The sequence below is a fragment of the Falco biarmicus genome, chromosome 6 (genome assembly GCF_023638135.1).
Source record: "Falco biarmicus isolate bFalBia1 chromosome 6, bFalBia1.pri, whole genome shotgun sequence".
Taxonomy (NCBI): Eukaryota; Metazoa; Chordata; class Aves; order Falconiformes; family Falconidae; genus Falco; species Falco biarmicus.
The window spans coordinates 85,096,853-85,112,980 of NC_079293.1; the positions used below are offsets into that span (position 1 = coordinate 85,096,853).

Consider the following 16,128-nt stretch of genomic DNA (forward strand, 5'->3'; position numbering starts at 1 on the left):
ACCACACTCCCACGTTATTCACCTGACCAAATGCAAAACAGGCTAACAAAACTTGGTGGAATTGCAAATAAGCAGTTTTACACTGTATATAAATAAAACCTGTGAGAACTGACTCTTCTGTTTCTTCGTTATAGAAAGGGCAATGGAACAAGTTCCATCTTGTTTGACCTTATAGTCCTGGCATTTATTATTAATGTGATGTTTCTGGCCACAGTGTGCCAAAGGCAGCAATGTGCATCCCTGACAATATGGACTCAAAGTACTAAAGATCATAATTTTGACATTTTGTTCCTTGTTATATTTTTTGATTATTCTGATATATTTTACCTTAGGTTCAAAGGAAAAACAGGCCATTTACAAATGTTCCTGTAAAGCATGCATTTCAGTGGCTGTTCTGAGCCTTTCTTTTGACTCTGAAAGGTAAATAAGCCAATGTCTTCAGAATGCTTCATCCTTATAAAAAATTCATATCTCTAGTTCATCTTCTGTTGTATTGCAGATATGGTTGTAGTCAAAATGGAAAAGTAATTGCCTTTTGTAGCCTGTTTCTTACTTGGCTTATTCCATCAAGCATTTTAGTTAAAGAGCTTTCAGGAAATTTGGAGAAGGCTTGGGACTCCAAGCATGCTGAGACTTAAACTTAGTGGCAGAGCAGCTACCTGGAAGTGATTGCTGAAGGCTGCCAAAGCAGCATTGCCAGGGTGGGAGTTGCTGCTGTCAGTCCATTAAGCACAATGTTACTGTTACTGTTCTGTGGTTGTGGGGCCTCATCTTGCAGTATTTAGTCCTTTGCTGCTGTTTCTGCTATATGGGAATTCACCAAGAAGAGGGTTTTAAGAATCTCTGTCCTTCTAAAACTTGCTGGGAGATCAGTCAGACTGGGGCTAGGAATATTAATGATTCAACTTTCTCCTCTGAGTTTATTATTTTTTCCACTTTCCTGTTTGTCCTAGTCTGCCATACCCTTTGCACTTACGATGCAGCTTAGGATTCAAGTTATTTTCTTGGATTGCTCTCTTACTAAAGTGTAATGGGTTCGTTGCCCTATAACATACAGGTTTTTCACTTGTCCTGTGTGAGTGACATTCATCAGGTCACTACAAATAAGGATGCATGTCAAGCAGTTCCCTCTATAATATATACAGAAAACATTGTGAAGGCATTTTAACAGCAAAAAATGCAAGATGCAGAGATAGATTTCACCTTTTAGTATGAAAACTGACTTCTGCTGTACAGACTTAGGTCAGAGTATAGACCAGTGATGGGGTATGGGCTTTTACTCTTTTGCACCATTTCCTTGCAAGCACTGAAGTACAGATATAAAGAGGTCAGGTTGGAGCATCTGGCTGTTTTGGGGGTCCCATGACACCGCTGAATACATTGTATTGATTTAGAACGACTTTTTTCTCCAAGTCAGGTAATCAAGAAAACAATGTTGTTAAAAGTTGATTCTGCTGACAGTTTGGTACTTCAAAACAAAGTTGAGGACCAGATTTTACAGGGTATTGTGGTAGCCACAGCTTGGAATGCTGTTTTGATTGCCGGTATAATTTTTCTTCCTTAAGCTGGTCCCACAGCCTTACCCATTTCAGTTTTGTGTCTTGTAGACCAAAAAGACATTTTTGTAAAACTGAAGGGGTTCAAGAATATATTCTTGGACTGAAAAATCACTCTGTGTAGACTTTGCTGCTTTACTTGTCTGTAAAGTATTTACTGTGCTGCTAATATAACCATTGTCCATTTTGAAAAGGCCATCCCACAAGTTTTGAGTACTTGAAACAGTATTTAGAGAGTTGCAATATGAACAAGAACAATGTGCTGGTCCTTTGGTGCTCCCTGGAATTATCTCATTGATTTAAATGGCACTTCTGGTTAGAAATGAATTTGTATGACCAGGTCTGTAACTTTTAAGCATGGCCCTGCAGATATTCGTGGACTGTACTGTTATGCCAGTTCTACATAAGCTGAGATGTTCTAAGCATTTATAAGCCAATAAAATGAGCTCGTTAAGCTGGTTCTGGTACAGAAGACATGGCCTTTCTGGTAGCTCGTAAACCCCTTGGAGATGTTGTGTTAACATTCTGTTTGCAGGCTGAACACAGCCTTTGGGAGTATTACATTACACCAGCAGTACAATCCATCTAAGGACTTACTGCCATACTGGTTTGATAGTGGCTATAGTCATAAAAAGGATACAGGATAGTGACTGGAACATGACTCTTTGGTACTGAACAGGGATTTGTGGTTTCATCTTTGCATTATCTAGCGTATGTATGTTGAAAGCATTTTAAACTGCAGGCCGATCGAGGCTACACAGGGGCTGAAGAAGGCTATCCCTCTTCTGTCTCCAAATAGTGCTTTGTTCAGAGGAAAAAGTTAAGATGTGAGCACCCTGCGAAGTGGGTTATTGCTGTATTGATGATTTCTTTGCACTCTTTCAAACTTCCTAGGTATCATATTAGAGGTACTGTTGTGACACTGTAGGAGTAAAGTGATTTGGAAGATTTGCTGCAATGAGCCAAACACTTGTTCTGAGTGTTTTCTGGCTCTCCTGTTGAAGTCTGTAATACAGTTTCATTGACCTCGATTACTTCAGTCTGAAGAAGCAGCTTAAAAACCTGGACTACATTTAGCAGAGTTCTCCAGGTGGACCAGGGTTTTGTCTTGGGGAACAGGTGTATGCCGTTCAGCAGTCATGTAATCAGGGACAGACTATCCCAGCACGTTGTTAGTGTGTTACGCCTTTCAGCCACTTTAAAGAGTGTACTGTTAGGAAACCAGTATGTGCAAGAAAATGGCACTTTTTTGTTTACACTATTAACGACAAAGGTGTTAGCAAAGTCCAAGAGCATACCGTAGCAGATCTGCTGTTACTCTTGCTCTGTTACATATGATGTCACTTGCAGGGTTCTTTCAGTGCAGTGTATTGCTTGAATACATGTAGCACTCGGTGAGAAATGAGTACTGGTACTGAAAAATTAATCGGAGGTTAGCAAAGGGCTCTCCTTCTGGAAGAAACTGCCGAATTCTGAGTTGGAGATGTCAATACCTTTGTCGATCAGTGTCCTACTTTAATTGGCAAAAGGTATATGCTACTTTGGAGGTGGAGGTCAGGTCTAAAAAGATTGTACCCTTTTAAAAACAGTATTATAAGGAAGCATCATCTGTTAACCCTTGAGATGTGGCCTGTTAAAGGACTAGGCAGTCTAGTAAAAAGCAGTTTTTCATTATATCCTATTACATATGATTCTGAGTGGAGAGGTGATCCACCCATGTCACCAGTATAATCTCATTCCACTGAAGCACAAACCCTGTTGGATGCTATCGGAGATGAGGAATGGGATAAAATCTGTTTCTGCTCAGTAGATCAGTCCAGTGGTAGTGGTCTGCACTGTACTGGGACACTGCAGCTGTTTTCTTTTCAGCTGCTGGGATTGAAATTTTTTTGGGTCGTCTTATGGAATGGATCTGAACACTTCCATGCATATCTCTAGAGAGAATGTGTATTTGGAAAGGAAATACAAGATGGAAATAGATGTCACCAGCTGGATTTAAATTTTGTGTATTTTGCGAACTACTTTCTTTGTGATACAGTGTACAGTAAGCAATTAAAGTTGCTCATTGTCTGTAAACAGGACTAAGATTTTGTGTCCTGCTTCATAGGATTGTTATGAAGCTGTGCATGTGAAAAGAATACTGAGTTCCTGGTTCTTAGATGCAGATTTTTGATATTGTGTACTTTATTTTCCATGAAAATGGGGACTAAAATTACAATAAAGTAGAATAATCGTTCTGCAAAAAAACATGAGAAATGTGAAAGTGAGGTGCTCTGACACTGTTGGAATAAAATGGGGACGTAATAGCTTTGGAATTAAGGTAAAGCTTCTCTGCGTGGGGAACTGGTTCTTTCTCCTTGTTCTGGACCCATCACTCCTGTTGCATTTACTGAAGAAATCTGTTCAGGTGTTGTATATGAAACTGTGTGTCACAGTCTGGCCAGCTATTGCTTACTTCGTGATCTGTACAGTTTTCAAAAGCTGCCTTTCTGGCAAAACATAAACCAGCTTTTATAAAAGGACATGCTACTGAGAGCAGTTGTTATCTTGGGAGTTTCTGCTTTCTTTCATCTCCTGCCAGTCTTTACCTTTTCTGTTTAAATGTTATCTGCTGCTTAGTGTTCTCATTTTCAAACTACAGGGAACACTAGTCTCTCTCCATAAGGCAAATGAACTTAGCAGTAGACTTGGTTAGAGTTTTTTGAGATGGAAATCGGAGGGCAATTTGTGCTCTTCTGTTTAGAACTCCTGTAGTTTTAAGAGCATGTGAGAGCAGTCACTGCAGCAGAAAATCCCAGTGTCGGTGGCAGTCTCCTGGGAAATCAGAAATCCAGGCTAGTGCCTGCTTTCCCAGATTCAAACTCAGATGTTAATTTGAATTTGCACAGGTCACAGTGATCTGGGTAAGTGTTGGTTATTGATCATTCTTGTTAGGACAACTGGAAGTTACAGCCTTCTGCAAATTAAAAGGGTGCCTACTGGAAATGGAGATTAGTATAATAAGTTATGGACACTTTGAAATTTATTTACAGGATCCTGTTTTTTTCTGTCCCCATTTAATTTAATTTATTTTTTCCATAGCCTGGGTTCTGTTTTCTTCAGACCCCATTTCAGGTTTTTTCCATAGTCTCTGTATCCTGCACTTTGGTGGAAAGCAGGCTAGGCTGTTACACAACACCCGTTTCCACAGCCAGTATCATTCTGCCTATGTCCTTTCTGTCCTTCGTGGTAGACTGCGTCATCCACAACAGCATCACCTTCTGGAAAAGGTTTTCCCCTCCTAAGCATCAGGGGTTTTAGATTTGTTAGTGCCACTGTTAGTTCTGCAACTCGCTTCTTGGGACATGTGAGGGGACCTGGGCTATCGTATGTTACAGATCTTTTCCTTTTTGTACATTAAGTTTTCAGAGTCTGTGCTGCAATTCAGATCTGGTGGGAGGTTGGAAACCTTACTTTATGTTGTGTTTGAAGAGCACATAAAATTCTGGGCCATATAGTGTACCACTGCATACGTTAACTCAGGCTGTGCTTTCATTTACGGCTATATCCAGAGCAAACTACTTGGGGGCTGAGGAGAACAACCAGCGTGGGGCATTGGAACTGGAAGCATGAGAGAGGGAAGAAAGAGACACCCCCACCCCCCCCCCCCCCCAAGGTGGAACAGGCCAACAGGCCTCTGTATTTGGTAATAGACATGAAGGGAGAAGAAACTGCTCTTCCTCTTAAATCATTCTGTACAAATGTCCAAGTAAGAAAATATTCTGTATGTTTTTACAGTTGGTGTTTCTTGCCTGTGTCACAAGTCAGTTTAGGCATACATGTTTTTGTAGGTTAGGAATTATTCTGTACAAGAATAATTACTTGTTAACATAGAAACTGTATCACTGCTGTGTTACAGAAGCAGCTACTTTCAAATGAATTGTGTAGTGTCCAAGAAATAAATCAGAAGACTTTAAGCTGTGTGAATGTCTCCTTTATTGGTATCAGCTGATAAGCTGAGCTGCTCAAGTAACTTGCTGCAGCATCTTGGAATCGCAGAATCCTGGAATGGTTTGGATGAGACCTTTAAAGATCGTTTAGACCAAACCCCTTGCCATGGGCAGGGATGTTTTTTGCTAGATCAGGTTGTTCAAATCCTGTCCAACCTGGCTGTGAACACTTTTTGGCATTCAGAGCTTCTCTGGGCAACCTGTTCAGTATCTTGCCACCCTCATCATAAAAATTTTCTTTTAATGCAGTCCAGGATATGATTAGCTCTCTGGGCTGCAAGAGTACATTGCCAGCTAATGCCCTATTTTTCATCCACCAGTATCCACAAGTCCTCCTCAGCAGGGTTACTCTCAATCCCTTCATCCTCCAGTCTGCTTTGGTCTTGGGCATTGTCCCAGCCTACGTGCAGTACCTTGCGCTTGGCCTTGTTGAACTTCATGAGGTTTGCATGGGCCCACTCCTCAAGCCTGCCAAGGGCCCTCTGCGTGTGGCCTCCCTTCCCTTTAGCAAATCGCCTGTACCCCTCAGCTTGCTGTCATCTGCAAACTTGCTGAGAGTGCACTTGATCCCACTCTATGTTGTTGATGAAGATACTAACTAGTACTGGTCCCGGTATGTACCCTTGAGTGATATTACTTGTTACTGGTTTGCACTTGGACTGTAACTCTTTGGACATGATCATCCAGCAATTCCATATCCATCAGTCGTCCATCAAACCCATATCTCACCAGTTTAGTGGTAAGAATGTTGTGGAGGATCATACCAAGGGCCTTACCAGAAGTCCAGGTAGATGACATCCTCTTCCTGTCTATTGATGTGCTCCATTGTAGAAGGTCACCTGATTAGTCAGGCTTCAGGTGCTTCAATTTTATTCCTGTACATAAAAATCTTTTTTTTTTCTTCCATGTTTCTACTTTGCCTCCTGCCTACAACCCAAGGAAAAGGTTGGGACTCAAAGTGCTGTGTGAGGCTTTATAGCCTTGATTTTGGCAGAGCTCAGATTATACAGTTTTTAATTAGCTCTTCTAGAGTTTGAGAGACACTGGTAAGCTCTCTTGTCGTCTTTTCTTTTAGGTTTTTCCCTAGTATTACAAGATCTGCTCTGGTCAATACTGTTTTCTCTGGTCTGAATAATACGACAGTGTTTCCAGTAGCAATTGGTCCTATTCAGTCAGGGAAGAAGTGAAATGAGGAGATGGACGGAGTTCCCTGCTGGGTTCAAGTGTTCACAGGCAAGCTGTAGCTCAGAGAATATCGTGCTTTTGTCTGACACCAAAACTTGCTGCAAGGTTCAGATTTGGAGTGTGACAATTTTAGGCATGTGAATAGTTGCATCTAAACAACGAAAAAAGTTGGGAGCATTTCCTTAACTATATAGCTAAGTGATGCCGCATGCTTGACATCCAAGTGCCTAACTTGTCCTTTTCCTCTTTTTCTACAGGGTAGCTGTGGCCAGATGGTAGAGATCTTGCCCCATAATGCTGCACCTGGGCACTGTCTGTGAGAGTGCTAGTTGTGGTGGGCCAATGTGAAGGACAACTGTGCTAAGAGAGAATCTGGAAGCTACTAGGTACTGTTCCAGCTTGTACCATGCCCCTGTTTCGTGTATGGATGTGGTCAGCAAGACTGCTTTGTAGCCTGAGTCTGTTTAATGTGAACATGTGCTGGTTTCGGCTGGGATAGAGTTGATTTTCTTTATGGTAGCTAGTATGGGTCTGTGTTTTGGATTTGTGCTGGAAACAGTGTTGTTAATGCAGGGATGTTTTCATTATCGCTGAGCAGTGCTGACACAGTCAAGGCCTTTTGGGCTTCCCACCCCACTGTGAGTACGCTGGGAGAGGGGATGCAGCTGGGACAGCTAAACCCAGCTGACCAAAGGGATATTCCAAACTGTGTGATGCTGTGCTCGGCATATAAAGCTGGAGGGAAGAAGGAGGCAGGGGGCTGTAGGGAGCTACAGCGTTTGTCTTCCCAAGTAACTGTTAAGCATGATGGAGCCCTGCTTTCCTGGAGGTGGCTGAACACCTGCCTGCTGATGGGAAGGGATGAACGAATTCCTTATTTTGTTTTGCTTGTGCATGCAACTTTTGCTTTCTCTGCTAAACTGTATATCATCCCACGAATTTTCTCACTTTTACTCTTCTGATTTGGTCCCCCATGCTACCCGGGGGAGTGAGCAAGTGGCTGTGTGGTGCTTAGTTGCTGGCTGGGGTTAAACTGTGACAACATTCAGGATGTATCCATCCTGAGCCATGGAGACTGATGTGTCCGAGAGCGGGATTTAAGCTTATTGCGTCTGAAGCCTAAAACAGGGATACAGAAGACCTGTGTTCAAATAGCTGTGAAGTTCACTAGATGTTCACAGTCACTCGGTGCTACCACTGCTCAGACTTCACAGAGCCTTAGTTAGAGGCACCAGGGTGTCTGTGTTGCTGGGTATGCTTTAGGTATGTGTATGCACAGAAGACTGGGAGCTAGAGGCTAGTATCTATGATACAGAGCTTATAGAAACACTGATGGAGACAGACCAGAAAGAGTAAGAAAAGCTTTATGTACTGAAACAAGATTCTTTTATTTCGGTGCAGTACAAAGAAATAGGGCTTACTTTGCTTTGAAAGTACTGAAACTGAAAAATGATGCAGATGAAATACATTTGTGTAGTACTAGGAATCCTTGGATATCAAAGCAGTGAAAAATGGTTGCTATGATGCTGCAGCATTAAAATAAATATTTACATAGCTTTAAATACTGGATTACTTCCTTGATTTAGTGTTATATCATTGATAACTTTGTTTCCAGCAGTGTAAGATATTACCACTGACGGTGCTGTCTTAGCAGTCTTTCAGCCAGTGATTTCCTTGCATTTTAAAATGCACTGGTACAGCAGCAGCACTCTGCACCAAGCCGCTGCTCCAAAACCTCAGCAAAACCAAAGTTGGCCTCTTCTTATTTTCTGAAGAATTAATCTGATCCATTTTGTTGATTATATTGAACTTTGGTTACGTGTAGTAACACTGTAAGCAGTGGGCCCAGTTCACAATCAGATAACATGAACTCATTGTATTAAGGTAATGAGAAAGCATTAAGGAAAAAAAAAAAACAAACCAAAAAAAACACTGCTACATTGTCATCCTGCAGCACCAAACAACAGCAGCTCAGGTTTTGATGTTTTCAGTTAGAGTACTATTTTTCAACTTGAACCAGGACAGGTCACCTGTTTTCCTAGTAAATGTAGATGAGTTACATTTTCAAAGGTATCAAAACATACTGACATAGTGGTTTGCAGCGGAGTCGATAGCCTCATTTACAGACTCAGTGATTTTTTTAAAAAATAAGTAAACATTCATTACACAGATATTGCTGTGAACCAAGCCCATTGTCTAAAGGAAGCACATTTCTTGCCAAATTAGAAGTCTTACGTAAGAATATGTTTTTATTATGGATTGGAATAGCTGCTGTGTAAGTTATTAAAATCATGTGTCTTCCTGCCTGCACTTTGTACCAACACAAAAAATGGATAAACATGCAGTAAAATGTAGCATCATTTAGAAAATAATGTGTAAAAAAACCATTCAGTATCTTATATTAAAGCATTTACACTGCATAGGCATCATATAAGGATATAGTATAATAAAACTCATCAAATATACAAGCATGCAGCAGTTGCCTTATATTCATAGTTCTAGAAATGACCACACTGATTTCCTCAAATATAAATTGGATTATCCAAAATAGAGTTTGCAGCCACTCTCCTTTACAGTGGCAAACTATGTTCTGGTGTGCATTGCAGATACTGACCTATATAACAGGCCTAAGCTATGCCGCTGTATTGTACACATCTGTGATAAATACGGTGTTCTGAAATAGGAAGGGTAGTGAGAAGTTATCCATACTTCTCATGGTAGATCTTGGAGACTACGCAGTGCTTGAATTGAACAAAATATATAAGCATATTTATTGTATTCTCCTTAGAGAGTAACACTGCACCTTGCCACATATCTAGCTACTGCATAAGCTGGCCATGCAGTTTTCAAAATAAGTTTAGACAGATTTTTCTACTTGATATTTTATTCCATCAGAAGAGGTAATAGTAGTAAAAATTATATAGTACATATCCTTTTTACTCTGCAAACTTCACAAAGGACTCCTGCCACTTTTAGGTTGTGTAGGAAAATACAATGCAGCGCCGAAGTCACACTCAGAGATTTAAAATATGTTTGCAGAGAGGTCTTCTTTCTTCATTTACTCTTTTGAAGGTGGTGGTGTTATACATGATGGTAAGCTTGGACCATCTGACTGTCTCAAGATGACAATACCCAGATTACATCCCCTCTGTGGCCGAATGCCACTTGGAGGGTGGAGTTGAGGTCTTGTGGCTTTGAAGTTGTCTGTGGTTTTGACTTGCTCATTATTGCCTGGCTTGGCAGGTTAACCTGGTATGTAACTCTAGAACAATCGCGAACAAAATACCTGGAGGCGAGGCTTGTGTTGTGCAAGGTTTGCAAAATCGGGCTCTAGAGCCCGGTATAGGTTTCAGACGTGCCAAGGCGATACCGGATTGAGGAGTATGATTTAAACCCCTTTCCCCGTCCAGGTATTTTTCCAGTAGTGCCTGTATTCTGCTTTTGCCCTGACTGCCCTTGTCTTCGTACGTAGTAATTTGTGTGTCTTTGAACAACATGTGCATGTACTTCCATCTTCTGAGCACTTTGGGTAAAGCTAGTGGAGATAACCTTGTAGGGTGTTACAGCACCAACAATGCAAGTCGCAGGGATTCATCCCTGTGTATGAAGCCGCAAGGGATTCAGAAACAGCATGTTGGACATAGCTTGACAAAGAAAAAGACAAGAGGCAGAGGGGGAGATAATGGAAACATTTGCCAAAGAAAAAGGGGAGTGAGGAAAGGGAAGAGAGAATTGGGGCAGTGGTTGCTGTTCTCGCTCTTTTTTTTTTTAAAAAAAAAATTATAATCCTCTCTGGAATGTTTAGTTCAGAGAGAAACATTGCCCTTTGTTAAATAGTGAGTTTTGGCACACATGTAACATGGGAATGAAAAGGAGATGGCTTTGGTATGTGCTATCAGAAAATGTTACATTAATAATGTACTTCTGTGCTGTGGCCAGGAGTTTGCTTTTGTAGTTCCTTATTCCGAGACTCTGTGTGTGCATGTTCCTATTTTCTAGTAAAGGATATGTGGCCCTTTCCAGAAAGAGCTGTACTATTTCCTCAGTCTCATTTAAGAGTAGAACAGCAGTGGAGCAAGTATTAGAGATGTTCCAAGCTATTCTGGCACAGATACTCATTTTTCCTTTGAAGATGTGTCTCTGCATGTACATGTGTGTGGAACATCAGCTCTGTATTTGGAATCTGATACAAGGCCACTTGGAATCTGAGATGGATATGGGGCCATTTGAATTCTTTTATTGTATCAGCTGGTACTTGGAAAATGGGTTTACAGTTTATTTTAGTTGGCTCGCTTGCTGCCACAGATGTCGCTTTTCTGTCTGTCTCCAGACTTGCTCACTAAGATCTCTGTGGTGACATCTGAAGAAACAAATGCTGTAAGAAGTGACTTTTTTAAATGATTATTTGGCAATGGGGTCTGTATAAATGCTCACAGAACCCCATTTTTTTGGCCAGCCTTTTGAGCTGTATACATCCATAGATGGATATAAGACTTTGAATGCTGAAACCTTTGTACAACATACCAAAGCTAGTGGTTCACAGATTCTTCACTGCATCTCTGTCATATTAAGAGCAGCAGTTTAGATGTGGGGACTGTCCACAAACATAACAGCATTTTGGTTCATAAATTTCAACTTCATTTTTTCATTGGCAAAAGTAAGAACGCATTCTGGGTTTGATGCTGATTTCTTACGCGTTTTAATATTTGTACTAGGTTCTTTGGGTTCCTCACTGATCTGCTATTCATTTTTCCTTTCACAGGGAAAGTTCTTACCTAGTTTGGAAATGTCTTTGAAGAGCCTGAAGATTGTTAAAAGCAGATGGCACAGCTGTCTTGAGTATATTGAGGACGAGGAAAAGGAGCTCTCCTGAGAAGCATAAGTTTGCCACAAATAAGTTGGTTCTAAGCTGTGATCCCCAAGTTCCCACAGGTATGCACCACTTTTGAGAATTAATAGAAGTTGGATGAGTAAGACCTTTGCTTTCTTTAGATACAGCTCTATTTCTAGTAGCAACCTGGGCTATTCCTTGAAAAGAGGAGACAGTGTATTTCCCATTTTTACCTGCCTTTTCTACCCTCAAAGTGAAGAAATTAATTCAGTTGCTAGACACATGGGGCATTAGGCACGCATTTCTGTCATTACAAATCTGGTTGTATGATAAAGAATGGTTTACACTTGAATAAAGTGAGGCCGCCAAAAGAAGTATTCATATCACCAAAAGAACCTCTCTACCTGATTAAAAGTTGGTCGATTGTGCCTCCCTCCCGCCCGCCCAAGTCTTGTTTTCTTCCAGATTTTGCACATATCTCTCCAAGTGAAGAATTATGTGAGACACCTGGAATTATGTGTTTGACCTCATTTATACTTTTTTTTTCTAGTATTGCATTAGGTGAGGGATCTCTCAAAGGGCAAAAGTGTGTTGAGAAGCCCTCAGTCTTCAAAAGCAGCAGGTAACTAAAAATACTTTATTTTCTTTGCTCCTCAGGCAACAGCAAGTGAAAACCTGGAGGGGGCTGATGAAGAAGCAGGAGGCAGAAGTGAGGGGACAAGTCAGATTAGGAGAACAGCTGTTTGACCTTTTGAAAGAAACAGCTGTCACTTCCAGAAGCATCCTGTTTTTCTGTCAAGTTTCAAGGAAAACACTGAATACAGGTACAGTGTCATTTGGAGAAATACAAATAAGGAATAAAGTGGAATAATTGAATACTGAGCATATCCACTTGCAAACATTTGTTAGCAAGTCGGTCAATAAAATGTTGTTCCACACACTTCCCTTTTGAAGAGCTTCTCATTTTATGTGTTATATGCTGTCTTGCATGTTACAAAAATGGGTGCATACCTTTAACATGAAGATTCCTTCCCCATTAAGTCCCTCAACGTTACACTTGAAAATAATTCCAGATTCTAAGTCATTTATGAACTTCACATAGTTAGCACTTTTGAGTGGATTTTTTTTTTTCATTTCAACATGGATAACTTTTCAAATTTGATTGCTTGATACTTGTGCTTACTTTTCACCAGTTCATTTAGTTCAGAATGGTATCTGTCTGACTTGAGGATATTTGAATATCGAGAGAATATATGCAAATGCTGCATATGATGTGAAATTTGCAGGCATGTGCTATGTTGTAAATCCTTCCTTATGTAGCACTAGACACTTGAAATGTGCAAGGAAGAGTCCCATTTCACATACTGTGTTACTTCTCAGTATCTGCTACACAGAAATTGATGGGCTCTTATTCATGCCAATTTCTTTTTTATTAAGCATAAACTTGTAATTGTTACAAGTTCTCTCCTCATTCTGAAAACAATCATGGGATTTGACTCATATGAAGAAAAGCAAAGTGGATGCTTAAGAAATTGTTGGGATTTTTGGAGGGAAAGGCAGAATGAGAACACAGCCCAGAGCTTTTAGGCCAGCACCCAGTCCATTAACTCAGTCTGATTCAAGCTGGTTTTCCTCTGCAGCTATTTTTGCCTCCTCCTCTCTACCTTTGTTTCATTTTATGATGTTGCGGGAGGGATGGATATTACTATGTGAGATGCAATGCCCACTATATGTTCATGCAACACCGTGGCAAAACATATAATATGTAGTATTTGTGTGTGTGGCCATGCAACATAAAGGAGCAAAAATAATCCACTGGAATGCAATAGTGGTGGGCCATTTTATTATATCTTGTTCTATTCTGTAGCCCGAATCAGCCATCAACCTTATTTCTGTTCGTAAAGGGAAAATTATCATGTCCGTTTTACAGGATTAAAAAGATTTATTGAGTCTTCCTGTAAAATTGCACTGTAGAATTTGTTGTCAAGAAAATAAAGCTGACTCCATTGACTGTAGCAGAATAATTTGCAGCCATAATTGAACTACGCTCTTAAAGTCTACTTTTAACAAGGTTTTCAGAAAAAGGCTGCAGTAGCTTGACTTTGGTTCTAAGTCTATTTTGAATTTTAGCTAATGTTAGTGTGTTAATGCAGTAGTAGCATATGGATATGGAATAGAAATGTTGTTTTCATGAAAACCCAATTTTATATTACTGTGTTGAACCACTCAATACATCCGGACTCTTCATTCATATTCTCTGTAAATTCCTGATCTTAAGATAATTCAAACACCATTCTCACAGACTCTTTCTTTGAAGCCCGCACAGGGCTAATCCAAACAGGAGGTACAATAGAAAGCTCCACTGCATTATAAGACTGGAGTTTTATCTACTGACTTCAGCATTCAGAGAGTGTAAAGCACATGAGTTCTTTTCTTGTCTAAACTATTTTGAACGAGGTCTCTTTTACATGCTAGTTCGGCAAGCTTCTAAGGCATTTGTGCAAAGTGATGATGCAAGAGCAACCTGATTCAACACTGAGAAATTCATAAATAACATCCAGCAGTAATTACAGTGAAAAACTACAGATAAGAAAAGCAAACACTCCACAGTATCAGTTGAGCTACTTATACACTGCAGTGTTAAAAGTGGCATATGTTTACTGGTGCCTTCAACTCAGGAGGTATCATTGTGAATTTTAAATATACCAAGGATTCATTCTGGTTTTTACGTGGATTGTGATTAAAAAAACCAATAACCATGAATATATATGGAGAGAAAGGATAAGAGTGGAAGAAAACACAGTGCCAGAAATTACTATCTGGAAACATACTATACATGTAGTCAGTATTTCTGTATCAAAATGAAGAGTTAATTTTGAAGTCCAAAATGGTTTTAAGATAACTTAGCACTCTATAAGGCTATTCTCAGGAGTCAAGTGCATGATACTCAAGATGGGGATATTTGTAAAGGACTTCAGTTTGAAGAACTGGAATAGCCAACTGATGTCTTTACCATCTTGATGAGAAAGTCTGCGCTATTTTCAGTAAGTACACACTAGAGTCACAAAAACCCTCTAAATTCTTTGTCTGGATTTCTCCTTAGGTTAGGGTTAAGTGGCAGGTAACATTCACACAGAGCTTAGTTATTTCTATGCATGAAAACTCAACATAGTAGTAGAATTTAGGTAGCTAGTAGCATATAATGGGTACGTCTTAAACCTTAAAAGCATTGTGAGGCTTTTTTACCGTTTCTCTCTCCTCTGAATCACCCACAGAGCCTGGATTTCATACTAGCCCTGTGTTCCTGTATGGTGTAGAACTTTGTACAGCATAGTCTCAAACTCTATTCAAAGATGTGGGGGTTTGGTTTTGGGGTTTTTTTGTTTGTTTTTGCTTTTTTATTATTTTTGGTTTGTTTGTTTGCTTTTCTCAGAAAAAAAAAAAAAAACCAACAAAAAAAGACAGAAACTTGTTCCTGTCAAGGTACAGCTATGGCTGTTGTGCAGTGGCACATAAAACATACTTTTTTGGTCTTCCAAGGCAAGGTGAGAGTAGTTGTGGATATTAGTTGATGCTTCAGGCAGAACTAAGGGGTAGCTGGCCCAAAGCAACTTGAGACTTAATATGCAAGATTTGTAAAGTAGCTGCTGGGTGAGTTTTGGACTTCACCCTGTGCTTACAGGAATTTCTGTGGTTATGCTTTTGATGTCAGCCAGGTGTTGGGGGAATCCAAATTTTATTTATTTTTACACCTTTGAATTACTCTGTCATGCCATCGTGTTGTACATTAGTTGATAATGAAGACGTGAGTGATTTGTGAAATTTGGTTCTAGAACTGGGCTTGGATAAAAATGCTCAAGTGTAGACATGCTTGTGGTTTGGACCAACATCTCGCATTCATTTTTTGTCTTTTTGTGACTCTAGTTTTAGGTACTAACCTGTAAACATTACAGTATGTAGTCTTCTTACACTGGAAGTTCGTTGTATGCCTCTGTACTAGATACAAGATCTTTAGCAGGACTTCATGTGAGGAACAGTTAAACAAAAGCTTGTATGAATAAGGCACTAGTAAATGTTTGCAGCAAACAATTACAGTCTATATTCTTTAAGAATAAAGCCATTCTGTTTAGGAAATTGCCTTTAATATGACAGAGTTACCAATGCCAGTTAGAAGGGGGTTAGAGAAAGTGCATCGTTTGGATTTTGGCTATGAGGTCTGTGAGAAACCACTGAATGCAAATCCCTCTTAAATTTGGAAATAGCATGTGCAATGGTGATGCTCAGGAGAGCTAAAGCAAGAGGAAACTGTTCTAGATTCTGATCCCTGCTCAACCAATGTGAAATCACAGATTTCACATTGTTCCAGATTTATTTACAGTGGTAGAAGGATCTGAAGCCAGAATCGAGGCTGCTGTAGCAAATCTAGTTAAACGGTAACAGTACTAACCCAAAACAAATAATTGGCTGTAATCCCCTTAAACAGCTTCAAAACAGAATCTGATATTTTTAATTTCCTACTTGCTGAAGTCCAAGGATGCACTTTGTCTTTTGGCTAATATTACAGACC

At 40.0% G+C, this 16,128-nt stretch overlaps 2 long non-coding RNA genes across 2 annotated transcripts in view; both read left to right on the forward strand.

Annotated features, from left to right (window-relative positions):
* LOC130151569 (uncharacterized) overlaps positions 1–6,767 on the forward strand; it is an 86,440-nt gene extending 79,673 nt beyond the window's left edge. Inside the window, exon 11 of the long non-coding RNA XR_008822617.1 lies at positions 6,621–6,767. This is a non-coding gene — a long non-coding RNA (uncharacterized LOC130151569). The remainder of the gene's footprint in view (positions 1–6,620) is intronic.
* Positions 6,768–7,013: 246 nt separating this feature from the next.
* On the forward strand, positions 7,014–14,216 carry LOC130150929 (uncharacterized). Its single transcript, XR_008822429.1, has 3 exons — positions 7,014–7,116; positions 11,493–11,662; positions 12,219–14,216. It is a non-coding gene; the product is annotated as an uncharacterized LOC130150929 (long non-coding RNA).
* Positions 14,217–16,128: the final 1,912 nt, after the last annotated feature.